This window comes from Sturnus vulgaris, chromosome 3, assembly GCF_052056855.1.
Source record: "Sturnus vulgaris isolate bStuVul1 chromosome 3, bStuVul1.hap1, whole genome shotgun sequence".
Lineage (NCBI taxonomy): Eukaryota > Metazoa > Chordata > Aves > Passeriformes > Sturnidae > Sturnus > Sturnus vulgaris.
In genome coordinates this window covers 99,328,989-99,348,846 of record NC_142245.1, presented here as the reverse complement: position 1 = coordinate 99,348,846, position 19,858 = coordinate 99,328,989, and the positions used below count along the sequence as shown (strand labels likewise).

Genomic DNA, 19,858 nt, shown 5'->3' with positions numbered 1-19,858 from the left:
GCATGACTAACAGCTTCACTGCACATAGAGTGGGAACTAGTGGTGTCTGAAGTAGCATCAACCCTAAATGACAAATCTACCTTACTTAGTATCTCAAATTGTGAGGCTATATAGTGGTTTACACTGGACTAAACTCAGAAGTCCTTTTTTTGGAGGCAATTCCAGGCTTTTTTTTTACTCCTGGTACCATCTTAGATATGTCTATATTCATGTTTTAACCCTTCCTCATGTCTCTTGTCAAAAGACTTTCTGCACTGTTTCTGATCAAGGAGTTACTGGCACACACTGGTTCAATAGGAAGGCATCACTTACTTTCTAGAGTGGAATTGCAAGAGACTTGTATGCCTGTTACATGAAAGACACCATATACAAGAAGTCATGGTAGTATTCCTCCTGATGTGATTTTTTTTTAATCAACTGTACCATATAATTTATTACAAGTAAAATCTCAATTACCTGGCATACTCACTTTGATCCATTTGGAGAACAAGTTCTCATTTGTCTGATGCTGTCAAGACACCCTTGAATAAAATCCTGCCAACAGAAATGCAAAATTTGGGCAGAGGGTAGAAAAGGCAATGGAGCTGGAATCAGATTTGAATGGTTTGTTTGTTCTACCCTATATAAGGTGCAAATTAAAATCTAAAGTACAAATGCCTGTATACTTTGTCAGAGTATGAAATGGGTCCTGAACTCTGCTGTTCAGACATATCTCTAGTAAAGAACACAATTTATTCAGGGAATGTTGTGTATGAAATCGCTCTTTGTATATGAAACAAAAATCAGAGGAAAATTACATTATTTTAAATACAAACTGAGCAAGACATAAATTGTTCCTGACCTTTTCCTGTTAAGGAGCCCAAACTTGATTAATTCTTGGCCTGGATGTTCCCTTACCTCCAGCAATTACATGCCACTATTACAGTGATCATTTTATAAAAGCTAATAAACACTATCTGGAGTTAATATTTGCTCCCGAGGAAAGTTTGCCAAGAGCTTAGAAGAAGTTTACAGAAGATTTTGCCCATTAGGTTTGTGTACAACATTTGAAATGCCAAAATCCTTTTAGCATCATTAATCACAAAAATGCAATGTAAAAACAGTTGTACCTAATAAAGCTGTAATCTGATACAAAAATAGGCAAACCCTCAGGAATTTAACACAATAGGCCAAACATTGTCCATTCCAAATGAGTTCCAGTGGTACCGCATTGATTCAGCTTTGAATACCCTTCTGGTCTTTTAAAACAAATATATATAGATAAAATAGATTTTATTTTCTCTTGTACAGATGCATCTGTTATAAATAATTTCTTTCACAAAGGATTTTGGCTAATGCAGTCCAGGAAAGTTCTTTTGACCAGCTGGCCACAACTTCTTTCTTGTTCACTAAGCTTACATCTTCCTCTGTCCTGATGAACTCACTTTTCCTCTGTTCCTGATTCATCAGTTGCTCATGTTTAGGGTTCACAAGGGGCTGAGTCTGTCTGACCTTGGGGAAAAGGAACCTCAGAGTCTCTTCCAGTTTCTGACCATGGTGCAGAGCAAGCATTGTGGGGGCCTGACTGTTGTCATGCCACGGTAGTGCCAGAAAAGGGAGCTGGGGTGGTGGAAGAAGGAACAGGAGCAGATGTATTGCCTTCCTGCAGTTGGATCTGTTGCTCCCAAAAACCTGGAGCTCCAAATGTCAGAGAAAAAGTGACATTTTAAACAGTAAGGCATCACTCCCTTGCCTACCACTGTACTCAACTATTCTATGGCCATCTCAGCTTAACTGAATATTTATTGCATGTAGGGATCATTTATTATTCTGTATCCTATTTTTCAGTTTTATATGTGGACTTGCCTATTAAACAAGCACAATTAGCCTAGCAATGGGTTAAGCATTTAAAAAAAACCTGTAGAGACATTTAGAAAAGGTAAATAAAACAACACTTTTTTTTGTAGAATACATACATAATAAGACATGTTCTTATTTGTTTAATCCCCCTCATCTTAAGATATGCCTCAACAGACAAGTATTCACCTTGTGATCTGAATGCCAGGCTTTTTCAGGATCTAGGTTTAAAGGTAGTATAGAAGACTGATGGGCTTCCCTTTTGAATTCATCCTTTTCTTTCAAGATGACAGTCTGCCCGCCCTTTTCTTTCTCCTCCTCTCTTGCTTGTAAAAGTAAACGCCCTTAGATAGAGAACAATGTACTTTGATAACTCAACTTTTTTTTTTTCTTAGCTAATGGAAACCTAATTTTGACAGCTTATAAGCCAAGTTTGATTTTAAGAGTTATTTTGACTTGGCTGTCTTTCATTCTCAGTCTGACTCTCCCTATTCATGGTCTCCAAGTCTTCAGCTGAAGCCTTAATTAACTTTTTTTTCTTGCAAGGATAGTTTAAATCTATCTAAATGAAATTAAATGAATTAGATATTATAAAAATTATTATTTTTTCCCATACTGCTGTTATTCCCACAGTTCAGATACTGGAGATCACATGCAACATGTTAACAATGTGGATGATGGACTGTTACTTTACAACATGCATTGTCCAAGCTAATTCCTTTCATGCCTTCTTTTCTGTCATAAGGATTTTCTGTTATTTTAAAAGACATGGGAAGACTAGTTCCCTTTCTTTTTGATACTGACAAGAACTTGGGAGCTCTATTGCCAGGTTCTTGTGGAGGAACTAAGCGAAAACCTCTTGTTTGGCTGAGAAGACTGATAAAGGCAGCTACAACTCTCATTCTTTTTTTCAGTCACAGTAGAAGATACCCACTCTGGGGAGCTTTAGGGCTCTCCTCTCCTGATAAACATGAGAAACTTGATGCATGGGAAAATGGGACTTGATGATAGCTTGACACTTTCACACCTTGAGACTCAAACTCAGATCTGTCAGAGGCGCATGCTATGAATATGCTGATGAAACATAACCCACACAGAACACATCACAACCCTAGTTAAGAGGCTTTGTATTTGTCTACTACAAGTTATTCTTTCATCCAACCTGTACTGAATTGCATCAAAGAGTTCTATTATAAGTTCTGACCACATCATAAGGACAACATGGAGCAGATGATTTGACACGTGAGAACCTGACAACACCTAAAACCTCCTGCCGTGTTGCTGGCCCCGAGACAGCACTTACAGTACTGACACATCTCCCACAGACTCTACCAGCATTTCAGGCTTCATAGTGACAGGGCTTCATTTGCAGCTTTGAGGTTATCAGGAAATCTTTAGCCCACCTGATGTACACAGTTAGCTGTTTTACTTGTTCAGCTAGAAAGGCTATCCAGTAGACACCAGTAACTGATACTTGCCAGCAGTTATTTAAATTCAGCTGTCAGACAAAATCAAAAGTAATTGATAGAAAGCTACTTCATTATAATTCCTCCATTTCTATCATTTAACATTCTTATGTGGAGTTGGATTTTGGTCTGGAGCAGTGCAGTAATGTGAGTTGATAGCAAGCTGGGAGTGAGCCAGAAAGTGAATGCTTAACCCAGAACCAGCACCTCTGGGAGCAAAGACTTCAAGAATCAGATGTTTTGCATTTGCATTGCTTCCAACTTCATATTGGAGGATGGAGAGAGATGATGGAAACCATCAATAAGATCAATTTTGATTTCTTTAACATTTCTCTTTCCTCACTTTATCCAGTTGGGAATTTCAAACAAAATCTAGGACTGTGTTCTTAGCCTCACAAGCTGCAGACTAAAAAGTTAATGAAATGTAGCTCTAATTTTAGAAGTATCAGTTCATTTGGAATCTGTTTGACAGGGACAATGATGCTATGAAGCGACAACTGGAACAAACTTGAAACAGGCAGCAATGATGCTTTCAGATTTCTGTGTGTGTGACGAGATTTTGGGGCTGCCAAATTTCACACATTCCCATAGCTTAACAGTCGCACATTGAGCCAGGCTTTAGGGGTTGACCATGTTGATGATCAGGAGACTGCCTGGTTCTTGCCCAGTTTTATCTGAGATATGGGTTCTGTCATATTTTTAATAGCATCAATCCCTTGGGACACTATTTTCTCTGAGATTTTGCTGTCGACATTGTAGGCAAGAAACTTCTTGTAACCTCACTTGGATATATTTCTTTCTCCCTCCGTAATTTAAACCAGAAACCCTTTGATAATGAAAAAAACAAGCTTGCTTTTAGTGCATGAAAACATAATAGAGAAAGAGTATTCTTGTTTACATAATAGCTTTCTCCGTTTGAGTCCTTTGCTCTGTGCAGTTCTGAGATGAAGAAATATGGAACTGTTTGTTATTTGTATTGTTGTGGCACCTAAGAGTGACAGTTCTTGACTCCATTGTGCTTCATTGCATGGAGAGAACACTAAGATTTCTCTCAGAGCTTGATTGAGAAGCCTGAAGAAATGAGAATAACATGCTGATTGGATAAAGAAGGGAATGTACAACTTACCCAGTGCTTAACTACTGTTTATATTTTGGTTTCAAGGAATTTAATGAAGTAATTTTTGGATACTTACTGGGAGATCCTTTAAACAGAAGTTGAACAGAAGTATGAATCAGGCATCAGAACACTTTCATAATTCCATCATTAAGATTCAGATTGTTTGTCTAACATGATTACAAGAACCACTTAATGCTTTCTGAAATCCATCGTATAGCAATGAAGAAACCAATTTAGACATGGTGCAGTTGAATGTAAGAGAGTATTTCATTGCACACTTGTATCTCTGTGCCTCACTCTATGTAGTCAACAAAGGAGAGGTGCTCCAGGGAGGCAAGGTACCCCTGTTGAATGTGTAAAACCAACTTGAAGTAGAAAGCATGAATTACCTTTGTAAGAACTCATACTAAAGTATATAGATAAATAGTGAATTTTTCCACACATTTCTCTTTCAAATCCTTCTAGGAATATCTCACTAGAATATTTATATTATATTCAAGGATTTAAAAATAAAGCCAATTTCTAAACCAAATTAAACTATTTAGTTTACCTGGAATATATATATTAAAGTGATTCCACATGATTTAGCAAAGATCTTAGCAAGTATGTTATTGTAGTCATCACTTCTGTTCATAGCTATTTTTTAGGTTGTATCTAGGGGCCTGTTTTCTGCTGTCTTCTTTCAGACATCTATTTTGGCTGATTTAAATGTGAGGATGGAAAAAAACCCACTATAAAAATTCCTACAAATAAAACCTCTTTTGAAAAATGAGGTGTCATGTATAGTTTAATTTAATCTTTGTGTGGTTTTCTTTGGCATGTTGCTCACACTTGGGATTCATATGGTGTATCACAGCAGTTCAGTTTACAAACCCACTTGTTGCTCTACAAATGGTTATAAAAATTCCAAGAAAATGCTGCAAAAGAGCAAGTTTGCAATCTTGAGAGAAGTAAGTGACAAATATGTTCTTCAGAAGAGATAAAGTTGAATTTCTGGAGCACATACACTGTGAAAAGACCTTAGACAGTAATTTTGGTAAATAATAGATTGTCTTTTTTTCCTTCTGCCAATACTTTCTCATTTTACTTCTATGTCTTTTGGTGTCCATCAGTGGAAATGTCAGGTCACAGTTCATGCATAAGGAAGATGTCACATATCTAAAATTCATATATATGCTGTCAGCTCCTTTTTCCACCCAGAGCTTGATAATCATATTGCGCTGGAGACATGGGGGCTTGTTTTCATGAGGGTTTTCAAACCATACCCCCTGAAATGTATGGCCTTTTGTATATGAAAAAGGCAGTTTACACAGTTGTGTAGTAAAGACCATATTTTCTTACATTTAGGAACAAAGACATGTCAGGCTTTATTGAGCACATCACTAACTATATAACTAGCATTAAACACTCTATTTGCAACTGTTGCTGTGTATTTTGTGTGTGATTATCACCCCTAGATCTGCATCCTATAAAAAGATATTTCTGTTTGCTTAATTATAAAGCTCTTTATGAACAGGCTCATCTGTAAATAGCTTGGTGCAGCTGAAATAGAAATATAATTATAATGAAGGCAGATGTTTCTGAGATACTTCTCATGAAACTTGTTCTGAATATACAAAGGAGGAAGGCTCTTCTAGCTGGTGGAGTGTTGGCCAAATGCGGTTTAATCATCCAAATGTGAGGGGGGGTTCACTTTGAGGGAAAAATCTGAATAATAATAATAATAATAATGACAACAGCAATAACACCAACACTGCTAACAATAATATGAATAATATTTCCAAACCTAGGTACAACTATCCTGTCCCTTGGTAAACATCTTTGTTCCTGAATCCTGAAGGAACAAAGAAATAACTTATGTAATTTATTCTCTGTGGACTAGTTGCCAGAAAATGCTGGACTTTTATTCTACAATACTTTGTTAGATTAATGAAATTCTCTTGTAGCCACAAAGTTTAGGGTCATTTGTATGCAAATATATCACTTGTTGTTTCTGCATGTGCTCTTAAATTGTTTAAATCCTGTCACTGAAATAACGAGACAATTTTTTAAAATTATCATTTTTACATCCAAGGACTTATGAAACTACTGAATCCTGTTTCCCATGGAAATCTTTAGAAAACCTCACCTTTCAGTCAAACCAAAATCTTCCTTCCCCCTCCTTCCCTTCCTTCACTAACAATAAACATTTGTGCTATGACAGCTGGCTGAGAGCTGTTGATCCAAGCCTGCAGTCCTCACTTCAGTGGAGTTGCCATCATGATCAGCTCCCATTTGTCCCATCTTTAGTGACTCACCAGCAGAGCCGTCGCTGTCCCAGTCATCTTATGATAAGGGTGCCCAGACAGCTACAGCCATCTGGCAGGCTTGTGAGCTGGAAACAGCCAGTTTAGCCCAGGGTGAACTGCCACAAACTAAGTTATGCTGTGGAACAGCACCTTCCAGCCCAGGAGGGTCTTGTTCTGCTCACAGCATGCACATGGGAGTCACTGGTTAGCACTGCTGCTCTGCCCATCTTCCTCTTCCTCGTCTCAGAATGCATGACTGAGCAATGAAGTATGGAACTGGGCTGCCTTAAAATAGGAGAGGCGAGTGTGAAGCAGAAAACATTTAAGGATGATTTGAACTGAGCCAGTAGCACTCCTGATATCTCTGTTGTGGATATTTTTCAAACATAAAGGCCTCTGGCTAAAGTTCACAGAAGTGGAATATGAGTGTTTGTACCATGAGACATCAGGGATCTGATTGAGAAGGAATGTGGTGATTTTAAAGGGTTGTGTATCAAGTTCTGAATATAACTTTGGGTAGCCTGTAGTAATTCCTTTTACTCCCTTGCTTGGGCAGCAAACTTAAGATAGCCTCACCTGGATGAACAGAATTGGAGAGTATTTGTCCTTTGCAGGGAATATATCCTTAAGCATAACAGAGCAGAATCCAGTTCAGAGCAGCTCCTCTTGAGATGTAATATCTATACTTCCTGCTCTCATTTGTGAGCAACTTTACTGTGTCAAAGTCAACTACACCTCCTGTGCCAGGACCTGGCTGGTGTGGTTCTCTTTGAATGGCACATTGGCATTGCTCCAGGTTTTGGGAGAAGCTTTCACTAATAACGTACATCAAGCATATTTCACTTTAAGAACACATCGCCATTCCCATTTCAAAAACTGGATCCCAGGTCACTCCTCTGCAAAACACACCCTGGGGAGAGATTTCCTTGCCTGGTTGGGTAATTCTGCTCTCTATTTCTGATATTCTTAATGGAGAAACAACAAAATATCAGGTCTTTTCGTGTAAGTGCATCATTTCCATTAACAATAAAAAAGACCACATATGTGCTGAGAATGAGAATGAACCTCTCAGGCTGTACATACTTGTGCCTGAGGCCAGACCTTGGGGCCTAACAAATCAGCCTGGCTTTCTGGTCTCTCCTGACCCCAAGGGATTCACTGTAACTAGTCTTCACATATGGGATAGAAAAAGACAGAAATGAAAGGTGTTGCACTTATCTAGAAAAGAAGTATTCAGCAGTAACTCAAATGTAGGAATTGAGATTAAAATTAATGGAGTACCTGATGCTACAAAACACATTTTATTAATGAAATGAATAATTATTTTCATTTTTATGCAGAACAATATATCTGTGCATCAGGAATTATATATGCTGTGATAGGAAGAAAATTACCCAATTGTTTCTTTTATGAATGGGAAACTGAGGCACAGAGATATGATTTACTACAGATTTCTCCTTTTCTCTCTTACACACACAAATGAGAAAGGGTGGTTTATTGAATCCCGTGCAAATATTAATTTTTCTTCATTTGTTCCAAATTTGTGAATTGCGCTTGCCCTCAGACTCCCATAAATATATAAATGCCATTCACAGGACTGCTGCTAATAGCAACTGTCAAGTCTGAGGCAGACATTTAACCTTCCAGCTGTGAGTGTGCATCTTCTTTGCTTCTCCACCCTCACCTTTTGCCTGCTCTTCATTGTCCTTGTCAAGACATTTTCTTCTGAGAACTTCTACTGGAAATTGTGTCCTTATAAAATGAAGATGAAAAAAGATACTCTGGCGACTAACTAAAAGAAAGCATTTAATGACTAACCCTTGTCCTTATTAGGGAATAAGGTAGAAAGCATTCAATTTGAATTTGACATAGAGGAAAGGTATCTGAAAGTCTCTTTCCCTAAAAATAAATGTTACATGTTTTTCACATTTACCTATAGTTGCTTCTCTAAATTGGCACTGAGGCATTCTGTCTTTATTAGCTTGTTCACTCTGTTATATCATTAATATAACTTGTTTTAGAATAGCTGGTTAGTGAAAAAAAATGTAGAAACAGAAAACCTTTCTAAAGTTATTTTGTACTTTGCTACAAATTCAGAATTATAGGGCAGCAAATTAATTGGTCCATTTTGAAGAAAACCTGTGTGTCTGACTTAAAATATTTTGCTGTCTTTTTAATTTTTTCAGTTTCCTGTTTTGCTTTTTTGCTTTTGTCATACTGATGACAGTACAGAAATGGAAGCATTTCAGAAATGTCTGTCAAGAGATTAACAGCCCAGTTTTGCAAATGCGTGGAATTAGAAGATAGAATTACTCTTAGTGATTCTGAGATAAATTTATTACTTCTTCCAAGTATGTACAGAGAGGCATGAAGGAATGGGTTTTGGATTATGCTGTCTTATTTAAAAGAAGACAAAATCCACAAAAGTGTTTTTTTACCACTTATGGGGACTGTTGTGCAGCATCATTAACAAATCTGTGTTTTTAAAAATTAAAAAAAAAACAAAACAAAAACCCAAGAATTTCTTCAAAATGTTGAAAGGTTACATTGCTGCATTTCCTTTGTATCATAGAAAATAAGTTTTTCAGATCTATAAGTTCCTCATATCTGGAACTACCTAAAGTGATTATTACTTCAGGCATCAGTTTCTCAGTTGACTCCACGTAGCCAAATCCATAATCTCTAAAAAGTCTAGAGGATAGAATAGACCTGCTTGTGAGACTGTGCACTGATCCATTGTTCCTTTATCTAAACTGGTGCTCCTGATACCTGTAGGTACTATTGTGGCTCATACATTGCAGTGAATCATCACATCCCCAGTTGGGAATACCATATCTCATGCTAGTGTTTACTTAATCAACGTGTGGTTAGGGGTCATAAAGTGGATGTGGAATAAGAGGAAACGTGGTAGGACAGCTAATAGAACTAACAAAGCATCTTTAACAGTGTATATGGGACAACAGGGAAATTGTGGGTAAAGGTGGAATAGCCCCACTACTGAAAAGCTGAAGAGGTTATTATATTGGCTGCTATTGACCTTGGGTACCCCTGACTTAGATATTGAAGTACAGATCCTGTCTCCATATACTCAATATAGATTATTTGAGTTAGAGGTGTGGTGACATGAGTTACGCATTTTGTCTTGTTTTATTTTTCCCCTTGTCCTTCTAAATAAATACTTGAATCCTTCAGAAGAAGACCATGACAATTGGTATATAGAGAATTCTTTAGCAATTATGGAGAAAACTATTCAAGTGAAATAGTATCAAACTGTGACTTGTGATCCTTTTAATGTATATACAAGAGATACCAAAATCATGTAAACTATGAGCTTATTCCCCTAATGTATTTAATAGTTTTAAAAATAGTTTGAAAAATCAGTGAGCTTTTTCTTGACTTGTAACAATCTGTATACAAAAAAAAATTCTGTATCCCAATATTAAGTTATGAGGATCTCTGAATTCCAATTATACCATTGTTTCTTTGCATCAATTTTACAATGTAAAGTTGAAACAAGTTAAGAAGATTTTGACTATGCTGTTAGAGTGGGATAGAGATGTCTGAGGCGTAGGTTTGGTAGTCAGATCTTAAGTAAAGAGAGCTTCAGTTTTCTGTGCAGTTTCATTTCAGTTACTATGCATAAAAGTAAATTTCAAGGATCTTGATTGCATTATACTATGCTCATTATTAAATTTCATTTATTTATGTGTGTAGCTTATATAATCTTCTAATAACAACATTTTATATTAGCTATATAACATACAATTAATTTAATATTGATATTGTCTTATTCAAAATAGTATGTATTATAGCATGTAATTTTATAATATTCCAGATGCTGATAAATCTACATTAAGTCAGGGTTTTTACCACTGTAAATCTACTGCAGCAGGAATTTTTTTCTGAAATCTGACTGAAAAGTTATATCCTGTAAAGAATCTGTGAGCTATAACAGTAAATTTTTGCACTTATAGGACACTTCAAGGAGATAGGATCTGGACCACAGCCTTCAGTGGTAATGGGGAGAGCAGCTGGGAAGGGGACAAATCAAAGAGGTTTTACAGTGTGGGATCGGGAGGATTGCAACAGCTGGGGAGGGTCAGGCAGGTTATGACATTTGGGGGAACTGTTGGGTAGGGAGCTCTTCGGTGAGGAAGGATGAGAGTTATGGCAGCTGGAACTGAGTTGGTGTTGAGACTTATGATCAGGAGGAACTGGGAACAGTATAGCATCTGGAAGCTGATCAGGCAAGGGGCTCATATTATCCGGGGGATCAGGAAGTACACAACAGCTGGGAAGGGTCAAACAAATACCCAACACACATGGAATTGAACAGCAGGGCCTGGTGCCACATACGGCTTCTCACATTCCTTTTTTATGTATTGCTGCTCTCTACCTTTCTGTAAATTTCTCTTAACTCATGTTAAAAATGTGTCTTTGTGCAAAAATAAAGAGGAAAAAATAAATCATATGAAATTCTACTAAGAAAAGATATGTGGATAGCCCTTCTCAGATAAAAGTTATCCATCCAAAGGCCATGTAATTCTAACTATTGGCTAAAATATTTTTTACTTCAACCCTCATGCATCCACTGCCCTACCGTGTGAAGATTTTTTGGAACCTTTTTTCCAGGAGCTCAATTAGCCAGAGGAGTTTAACTTCCTCCTCCAGTGGGAGCTCAGCATATGGAGGCTCAATTTTTTGTGATACTGCCCAGCGATATTGAGGGGACTTCATGAGAGAAGACCCTGGTGCAGGAAGAACAAGCTTCATGTGTCTTGCTTGGGCATACACCACTCTGGCTGAACTGTTTCTCAAAAATTTGTTTATTTAGTACTTTCCTGGTCTCAGATACTGCACTATTAGATAACACAGATACAATTGTACTTTTGTCATTTTTTCCCTACAGTTTCTAATTCCTATCTGAGGTTTATTATTTCTTACATTTATGTCCTTCATGTGTGTTGTTGCTGTCCTGGTTTTTTTTAAATTAATTTTAAAAGTGAGATCTTTATGACCCAATACTTGCACGTTCTCTGTAGGTTTACTTTCTTCTTTTATAGGAAGGTCATTTCTCTCTGACCTTTGCTGACACTCCTAGAAGACTAGCCTTTTTCATTATACCTCATTGCATCTGCACCTCCTTGCATCTGCACCCAAATACTTTGTTTCGTGCTGTGTTTTGATTGTAAACTCATTTTGCAGAGATCATTTTTAAATTCATATTTAGATAAGTACCTAGCATGATGCAGTCCTTCATAATAGGTTTTACAGGTACTGAAAAGAATAATAAATTATAGTGATGAGCTCTGTGAAAGCCTTGATTCTTTGCAAATCTTTGACAAATTGGGAAATTATGTCATATGTACTAGGCAGTTGTGACAAATACTCATAGGGTGGATGGTAAATTGTTGTTTTACCTCTACAAAAATCTGTAGTATTCTCTTGTGTTTTCCATAGCTGCTCATATTATTTCTTTTCTTCTATAGGCTCTTATTGCTTTCCAGACATGCTGTGCCTTGTCTTTGCCAATTGTTGCCATCTGTCCTGATGACATTGTGATGGAGGTTGAGTGTGTTGCTGAGCTTCTTAATAATGTCACAGTGTCATTTTGCGTTACTTCTGTCACTCTGCTGCTGTTATGCTAACTTGCCTTCCTTCATCTTTTCTTTTACACAACTGTTATACTCAATGCAGTCTAAAAAGTGCCCCCTGGATACAAGTTCTTCTCTTCTTTCCACCATATCCAATATCTCATCTGTTCTCTGCAGCTGCTTTCTGTGTTCTCTATTTATTCCAATCATATTCTATATGGTAGAAAGTGCTGCTTGTAGGACAGATTTTTTTAATTTCCTCTTGGCATTCAGTAACACCCTATTAAGTGGCTGTGTTTACACTGCAGTTGTCAATGATCTTTTCCGGGTCCTCTGCTCATTAAGCAATAAATTCAACTTTCCTGGCTAGCAATGTTTTGAACATTTCATGTGGCAATATGGAGCCAGTCCCACAGGGAATGGTTTCCTCTTACCAGACTGCTCCCTCCACGTGCTATACTCCCTGTTGGGTTTATCTAACTATGTCATCTCTAGGAAGGATACTTGAAGCAAGCTGTTGCCTCTTTCTTAGTCGCATGCAGGTTGCCAGGGAGCCTGGGGGACCCACCATCTGACATTCATAGCACTCGGCTTCTAACAGAATATGTCTGAGAATCCCACTGAAGCGTGGGATGACAAGTTCCCCCTTTCTTTTTTGGAGAATCACATCTCATCCACAATCAAGGTAATAAAATATTTCTGCCAACCTGTTATTTTGTTAACATTCAGATTGCTATCATCCACTGAAGATTTAAAAAATAGACATAGTTTTTCAAGGGCATCTTATAAGTGACTTTGTCTCACATTTGACTCCAAGATTACAAAATGTGAAAAGCCTTGTCGACCTAGTCACAGTGATGGCACAACAAAAGCAGTAATTACTTGGGTTTTCCTTTCTGCTTCTGTATTCTGCTTCAACTTGGACACAGGTAGATTACACCCAGGAGTGAGAAAATAATTCATTGCACAATCTGGTGCTTAACCTGCCTACTAAGACTGAGAACAAGGGTGCCAATTAGTGCCAGCTGTAACAGTGCTTGGGAGATGTGGACCATCCACCAGGAGTTGGACCATGATCACAGTTTATTTCAAAAAGGACACTGTGCAGCCATCAGAATGATAATAATTTTCAACCACTCTTGAACTGGGACAGATTCAGACTTAATTTAATAGAACAGACACACTTAAGAGAACTGAGGATTAACACTGGGCAGAGAATGACATCAGAGAGGTAACATGCAAACAAATACAGGGACAGAAAAACATAACAAATCTATAACCTTTATTTAAAATTAAAAAAAATGTAAAAGAAAAAAGAAAAAGAGAAGCTTGACCCACAAAGAGCCAAACAAAAAAGAGGGAGTGAACTTGCAGTCATGCTGGTGTATGGTGGAAGGGCAGAAAACAATAAAGTATGTTATTTCTTGATATCCCAGAAGGGAATTGAGATCACGCAAATAGCATGAAGTACCATCGTACATAAAACTATGTTTCAATATGGTATTGTACAAACCCTAGAGCTCAAACATAGTGCTGAAGAATATGCATTATTGTTTGTATCACCAAGTTCCCTTCTTTATACTCTTCTCTGTGTTTTACTCTGGTTTCCACTCCTGTAACATGCTGATGCCTTTTGTTTTCTACCTCATTCTACCCATTTACATGCCAACTTAATTTTGTTCTTTCTTCCTTCATAGTCTTTTTCTCTGCACCATTGCTGGCATTAACTTTCATACTCATGACCCACCTAAGGCCTCAAATATTTATTGCTCCTTTCAGCTCTTCATTCAACCCCCAGCTTTGGTATAACTCTACCACATGTCAAAGGACTGTTTCCATAACTCAGTCTTCAAGAGTTGTTTCCTTTTTGGCCTCTGATCCTGTAAAAGGGGCTATTTCAACATTCATTGACTTTGACCTTCTCCTGGTCTTACCTCAGCATGACTCTGCCACCTTTCCACTCACATAATGTAAGTCTGCCTGTCATAATTGCCAGTGCCATCAGTATTGTTGCCCTCTCTTCTGTTTTCAACAAAAGCTAAGTGCAGATCTGCTAGCTTGCTATAGGTAAAGTAAGTTAGAAAGCATGAATTATGAACTGCTCAAGAAATAGCAGCTGTTGAGCTTGTGTGCACAGCGAGGTTTGTTTGCTGCTGATCAATAAAAATCAGAGTCAGTAGCTATGCTACCAGAGAGACCATCTGTGGCTAGAGAGCCAGAAGCTTGCTGACCAGGATAGACACTGCTGGCTCAAAGGAGGACAGGGACAGGTAATATTCATATAACCACTCAAAGAGGGACATATTTAACTATAAGCAAGTGCTAGTGGGCAATCTGTGTGCAAAAGCGCCTTACTGCTCTGCATTTCCTCTGGAAGGAAGGGGCTGAAAATCGACAGCAAAGTACTGGGATGTCCCTTTGCTATGTTAGTGTAATAAAGTAGCGTGGCTAACAATATGGGGATTTTTACTAAAGAAATTGGGCAGCAAATGACCAGAAAGGAATAGAGGGACAGAAATTTCTCTCTTCTCTTGATGAAATAAAGGTAGGGATGGCTCCTCTCTTGTTCTGCTTGTGAACCTTGTGCTAATATCTCCTAATAAAAAAATTCACTTATGTCCCCATTTCCTTTTCCAGTTACTGCACCACTTTGTATTTCACTCCTGTGTATTCTGTGTCCTGTTACTCCATTTTTGTTCCCCAAGCCCAGCACAGACCAATCTCATTCAGCTGAAATTATTCTAGCAAAATTTCAAATGCCTTCTTGTTAGCCAAATCTCATGCTCAATACCCTGTGCTATCAATTTTCATCAGATGTCATTGATATCATCAAGTATGCTCTTCTTAAAATTCCATCATCCACTGGATTTTGAGGTGTCAACATACATTGATTTTTCCTCTTCCATTTCTGATAATTCCTCAAGTATTTTCTTCTATAGTTTCTTGTTACTGATTATCTATTAATAAGACCCTTTTTTCTTATTCTGCTTTCTTCTATATTGTATCTCTGAATAAGACATGCAAAATTAACTAGTGTTTCTTTGCAGATGACTCACAGACAGAGCTCTCCTTCAGATTTCTCTCCTGTTCTACAAACAGAAAATACTCAACTATTACACTATATGTTTTTAAAGGTCAGTCTAAGTATAAAAATTAGTTCTAACACCTTAACTGTCTACAATACTTCTTTTCTTTATCACTGTGACATCATCCTGCTTATCTCCGATATAATCCCGTGTTGTTTTTCACTCGGCCCTCTCTCCATATTCTGCTGTCCGGGGCATCGCTAGGTCTTGTGGATGCTTTCCTGGAACATCTGGAAGGTGTGTAAGCTATATTCTCTCTGAATGTTCCTCACTGTGAAAACCTTTTACAAGGACTTTTTCCTTACATCCTCATTCCTAATTAATTACAACATCTTTAATCTCAATTAATAATATCTTTACTTCAGAGATACAGTTTTGCCCTTTTGTTTCTATCCTCTCTCTTCTATTGTAAAGGTACATAGATCCTTGATTTCAATTTAACTGTGCCAAGGAAATCATATCAATTCAGTGGTTTCCCTTTTTCTTTTAAATCACTTTATTGATCTTTCAAGCCCTTCCCAGGTTCTCACTGTTTAATTCATATTTGCTGGTGAGAAGTTGATTTATGGCCTTAGCAGTTGATGTCAATCTTTGTATTGTCCTTGTCTGAATTTTTTTGTGCGTTTTTTTCCGTAAAGACTTCTTTGTACATGGAGGAAAAAGCCATAAGCCTCATCCATACAATTTCCTTGTCCTCCTCCAAAACTTCTCTCTAAAAAGAAACCACCTTCCTCTGCCGAGGAACCTACAAAAACCTTAGGAATAATTTGGCAGCCTGAGTGGGATACACCTGCTCAAATGTTAGTGTTTCTCACATAGAAGCTATGTCTGAGCTAGTCCCAACACACTTAGTAGTCAAGTCAGATGGAAATCATGGATTTATCTCATCCTAAAGTTCACATGCATCTCTCTACACTGATGGTAAAGAGAAGTAAGCAGATGGTTCCTGTGCAGACATCACAGATATAAGAAACCCATGAAGTATACATAGGACTAACTTACTGTGCTAATTCTATTTATCCCCCTATTTTCTGTTATTTCAGTTCAGGTATTAGTATTATTTATCCCTGGTTGTCAACTCTAGAGAAGGAACTTTCTATTTTTCCATCATGGTTAAATCCATAATATCTCATTTTCATAGTTTTTCACAGTGACAATATACAAAGCAGCCAGAGAGCTCAAATAGGTGACTTGACATATTCATCCTTCTTATGAAGCACTTGTGGAACTACTCAGTACTTTCTGCTGTTAGACAAATGTTTTCATAGGATAAATATTAATGAAACAAAATGTTGTTACTTCAGAGCATTTCTTTTGGCTTGACTAATGTGGTAGAAGATTGTATCTGCTGATTTAATTCTAATAAAGAAACAAGTTATGTCAGAAAAAAATGGTGCGGGAAAGCTGCTGGATTACTTAAACTACAATACAGCCAATTTCATGAACCTGAGAAACCATAGTCAGAAAAGAGCACTTTCCTGTGTCAGAGTGCAGCACAGAGCCTACTTTTTTTACTAGTCACAGAAAACTCCCTTAAAATAGAGATGAGATAAGAGAGAAAAAAAAAAAAAAAGCAAATAGGACATGGTAAAAGAAAAGAAAATAACTAGTCTTAAGCACAGTATAAGAAATAGCTTAGCAATTGTTTGCTCTCCTACAGCAATTACTGTGCTAAATTAAGTGTGTTAACCAAATGCCCTGAGTGGCTTATGCCGTGTTGTAGTCAATTCAACATATGTGAGGTCTTCTCAATTGCACCAACACGTTACATTTGCACAAGTTGCATTTTGTGTCATTCTCTATTGGAACCTGAGAGCTGTTTTTTTCCAGCTATAAACAGAGATATGAGCAAAATAATTTTACCCACTAGCAGTGTATATGTTCCCAGAAACGTAGCATCCATCTGTCTTTCTTGTATTCTCACTGTGTCTGATATCAATTTGGGTAGATAAATAGTTATTTTGAAGTGTTTTTCCATAGTCCCAGATGTGTGAATTTTTAATTAGTTCCAATAATTGCCTTTTCTATATTGTTTCTATGAACCATGATGTAAAGCATCTAATCCTTATAAATTATATCTAAAGTGAAAATTTCAAAATCAACCTATTATTGTGGGTTATATTTATTGCAAGCTGAATTGCAGCTTTCTTGCTACAGACAGAAGTGCACCTGGGATAAAAACTAGTCATGGAGTGACTTGCACAGCTAATGTTAAAATATAAGATATATTAGGACTGGAAACCTTTCATAATGATTTTTCTCAGTAGTACCTGTAGCAGCATGGTCAGGATTGCAAATAGTAGTAATATGGGAATTAGTTCCTCAAAGAAAAAATGGGTGCGTCCCCAAGATAAATAATTTCATCTTTCCATTTTGACCTTTAGCTTTCCCTCTTTGAGTGGTGTTTAATCAAATACTGTTTCTCCCTCCTCTGCTCCAGGCACATTTGGGAGATGCAGACTGCTGAAAAAATGCTGAAGAATCGCATCTTCCCTGCATGGAGAAGTCCAGAGGTGCCTTGCAGGGACATCATCTATACAGAGAATAATTTTAAAATGTTCCTCACGTGAAGATGCCAAGGAGGAAAAGGTTAGTAGAAGTATGGTGATCTTTGTTTCAAAGGGTTCTAAAAACTTTCATTTGAATAAAGAATATTAAGCAAAGGGAACAAGAGTATTTAGACATATATCCTGTAAACACTTATATAGTTGTCTACAGAGAATAAAAAATTTGTCTGGATAAAAATTTCATCCCTCTTGTGATTCTTTCTTTTTCCTTCTGTTTTTCTCCATTAGCTTTGTACAGAGGGTGACTTCCGTCTTCCTTTTTTTAGTTACTTCTAATTATTTCCTTTTCCTTTGATGATCTACCTTCATCCATTTATTTTCAACTTTCAATCTTCCTAGTCCACTGAAAGCATGCCTTGGAATAAGGAGACATCAGATCCTTTGATGGTGCAGTGGAATTTTTTTGTTGATTTGCACTGGCATTACATCTTGGTTCTCTTTCTTTTCATGTTGTTACAAAATATTATTATTTCATACGATTACAGTGAAAAGTTTAGGAAAATGCATTCATGAAATACTGCAATGAAATGCCATTAAAATTAAAATACAAGGGTTAATGGAACAATAATAAGGAGGAAACAGCTCCAGGCTGGACCAATGCACGTAATCTGCACCTAAAACTTTGACAGTGTCCCCTTAGCAATTGCCTAAGTATTCCCATTAGTCCATAAAAGGAGAAATATATATTAACCATATACATGCCCACCACACAGACAACTTGGCAAAACTGGTATGTTACTGACCTTTTTGGAGACAAAGCTGAAGACCATGATGCTAACTTTTTTGTCTTCTAGATGCCTTTGATATTTTGTCTTTCTTTGATCCCTGTGACTTCAAAATTTATACCTCATTCAATAATTTGGATATTTGCATAATGGGAGAGGTGAGTGTGTGAGTTATACAGGTTCTCTGAGTGGTGCAACTCCAGTTTTTCTTGATGACTATGCAGAAATTTGAGTTGATGTACTGCAGCTGCATGACTACGAAAACTCCACTTACAGAGGAAAAAGTAATGCACATGGATTTTACTCTAAGCTAGTGCTCTGCACAGAAAAATAGGAGGTCCTCCACAGGTTTACATTAATTGACTTGTTCTCCACTCCACAAAGAAGTTCTGCTCCAAGTCTCAGTTAAATGAAAAAAGAGCAGGAAATTATTGAAGGAAGCATGAGATAGACCTTAAGGATTTAGAGATTGCCTATATTTTTGAGAACTCAGCTTTTTAGCAGATTCTTTTATGTAGTAATCAGTGTTTCCATTCTCTAAATAGATTGGGATAGGAAGGATTGTCAGAAGAAACCTCAAGCCAAATCAACAACAGTAACAAAAACCCCCCAAACCCAAAACTCCACCAAAATAAAACAACAACAAAAAAATCCAACAAAGACAAAAACCCCAGAAAATCAGTTTCTGAGTTTTTTTTTTTTTGGTAAATGTATTTACTGTTATTTACTGTTATAAAAGCCACTGGTTCCATTAGGTCTCAATACATGATTTTAGTTTTATGCTTTATTTGATGGACAATTATTTTAATAAAACAGTGTGCCTAACTGTACCACACCCTACTGGACTCAGTGTTTCTTGAATGTAACAGGAAATGTTCAGTCTGTAAAGCCACAGAGGAACAGAGTTTTTGCTTATGGGCTTCTGGAAATGATAGTTTTTGCAATTGTAAATTTCAAAGCAAAAGCTCTTCTGAAGTGTTTAACACAGATCAGGAAACTGATATCCTAGATTTGTTAATGATGCACAAAACTAGACCAAAATGCAGGTTGCAAAAACAGATGTTAAGTCTGTTCATGAGTTGTATGCAACAGCATACTGGATGTAAAATGGGTTTACATGTGTTTTTAATCAATGAATCTGTATCAAATGATTCCAATGAATGCATATCATATGGAAGA

The 19,858-nt window shown here is 37.1% G+C and overlaps 1 long non-coding RNA gene across 4 annotated transcripts in view; it reads left to right on the top strand.

Moving 5' to 3' along the window:
* The window catches only part of LOC106857558 (uncharacterized), a 125,605-nt gene that overhangs the window by 28,769 nt on the left and 76,978 nt on the right, over nucleotides 1-19,858 (top strand). For 2 of the 4 annotated variants that reach the window (XR_001403671.2, XR_015802910.1), the window contains exons 3-4: nucleotides 15,349-15,435; nucleotides 17,828-18,132. This is a non-coding gene — a long non-coding RNA (uncharacterized LOC106857558). Of the gene's footprint in view, nucleotides 1-15,348; nucleotides 15,436-17,827; nucleotides 18,133-18,748; nucleotides 18,838-19,858 lie in introns of those variants that run through there. The other 2 variants (XR_015802909.1, XR_015802911.1) reach the window with 2 other exon arrangements.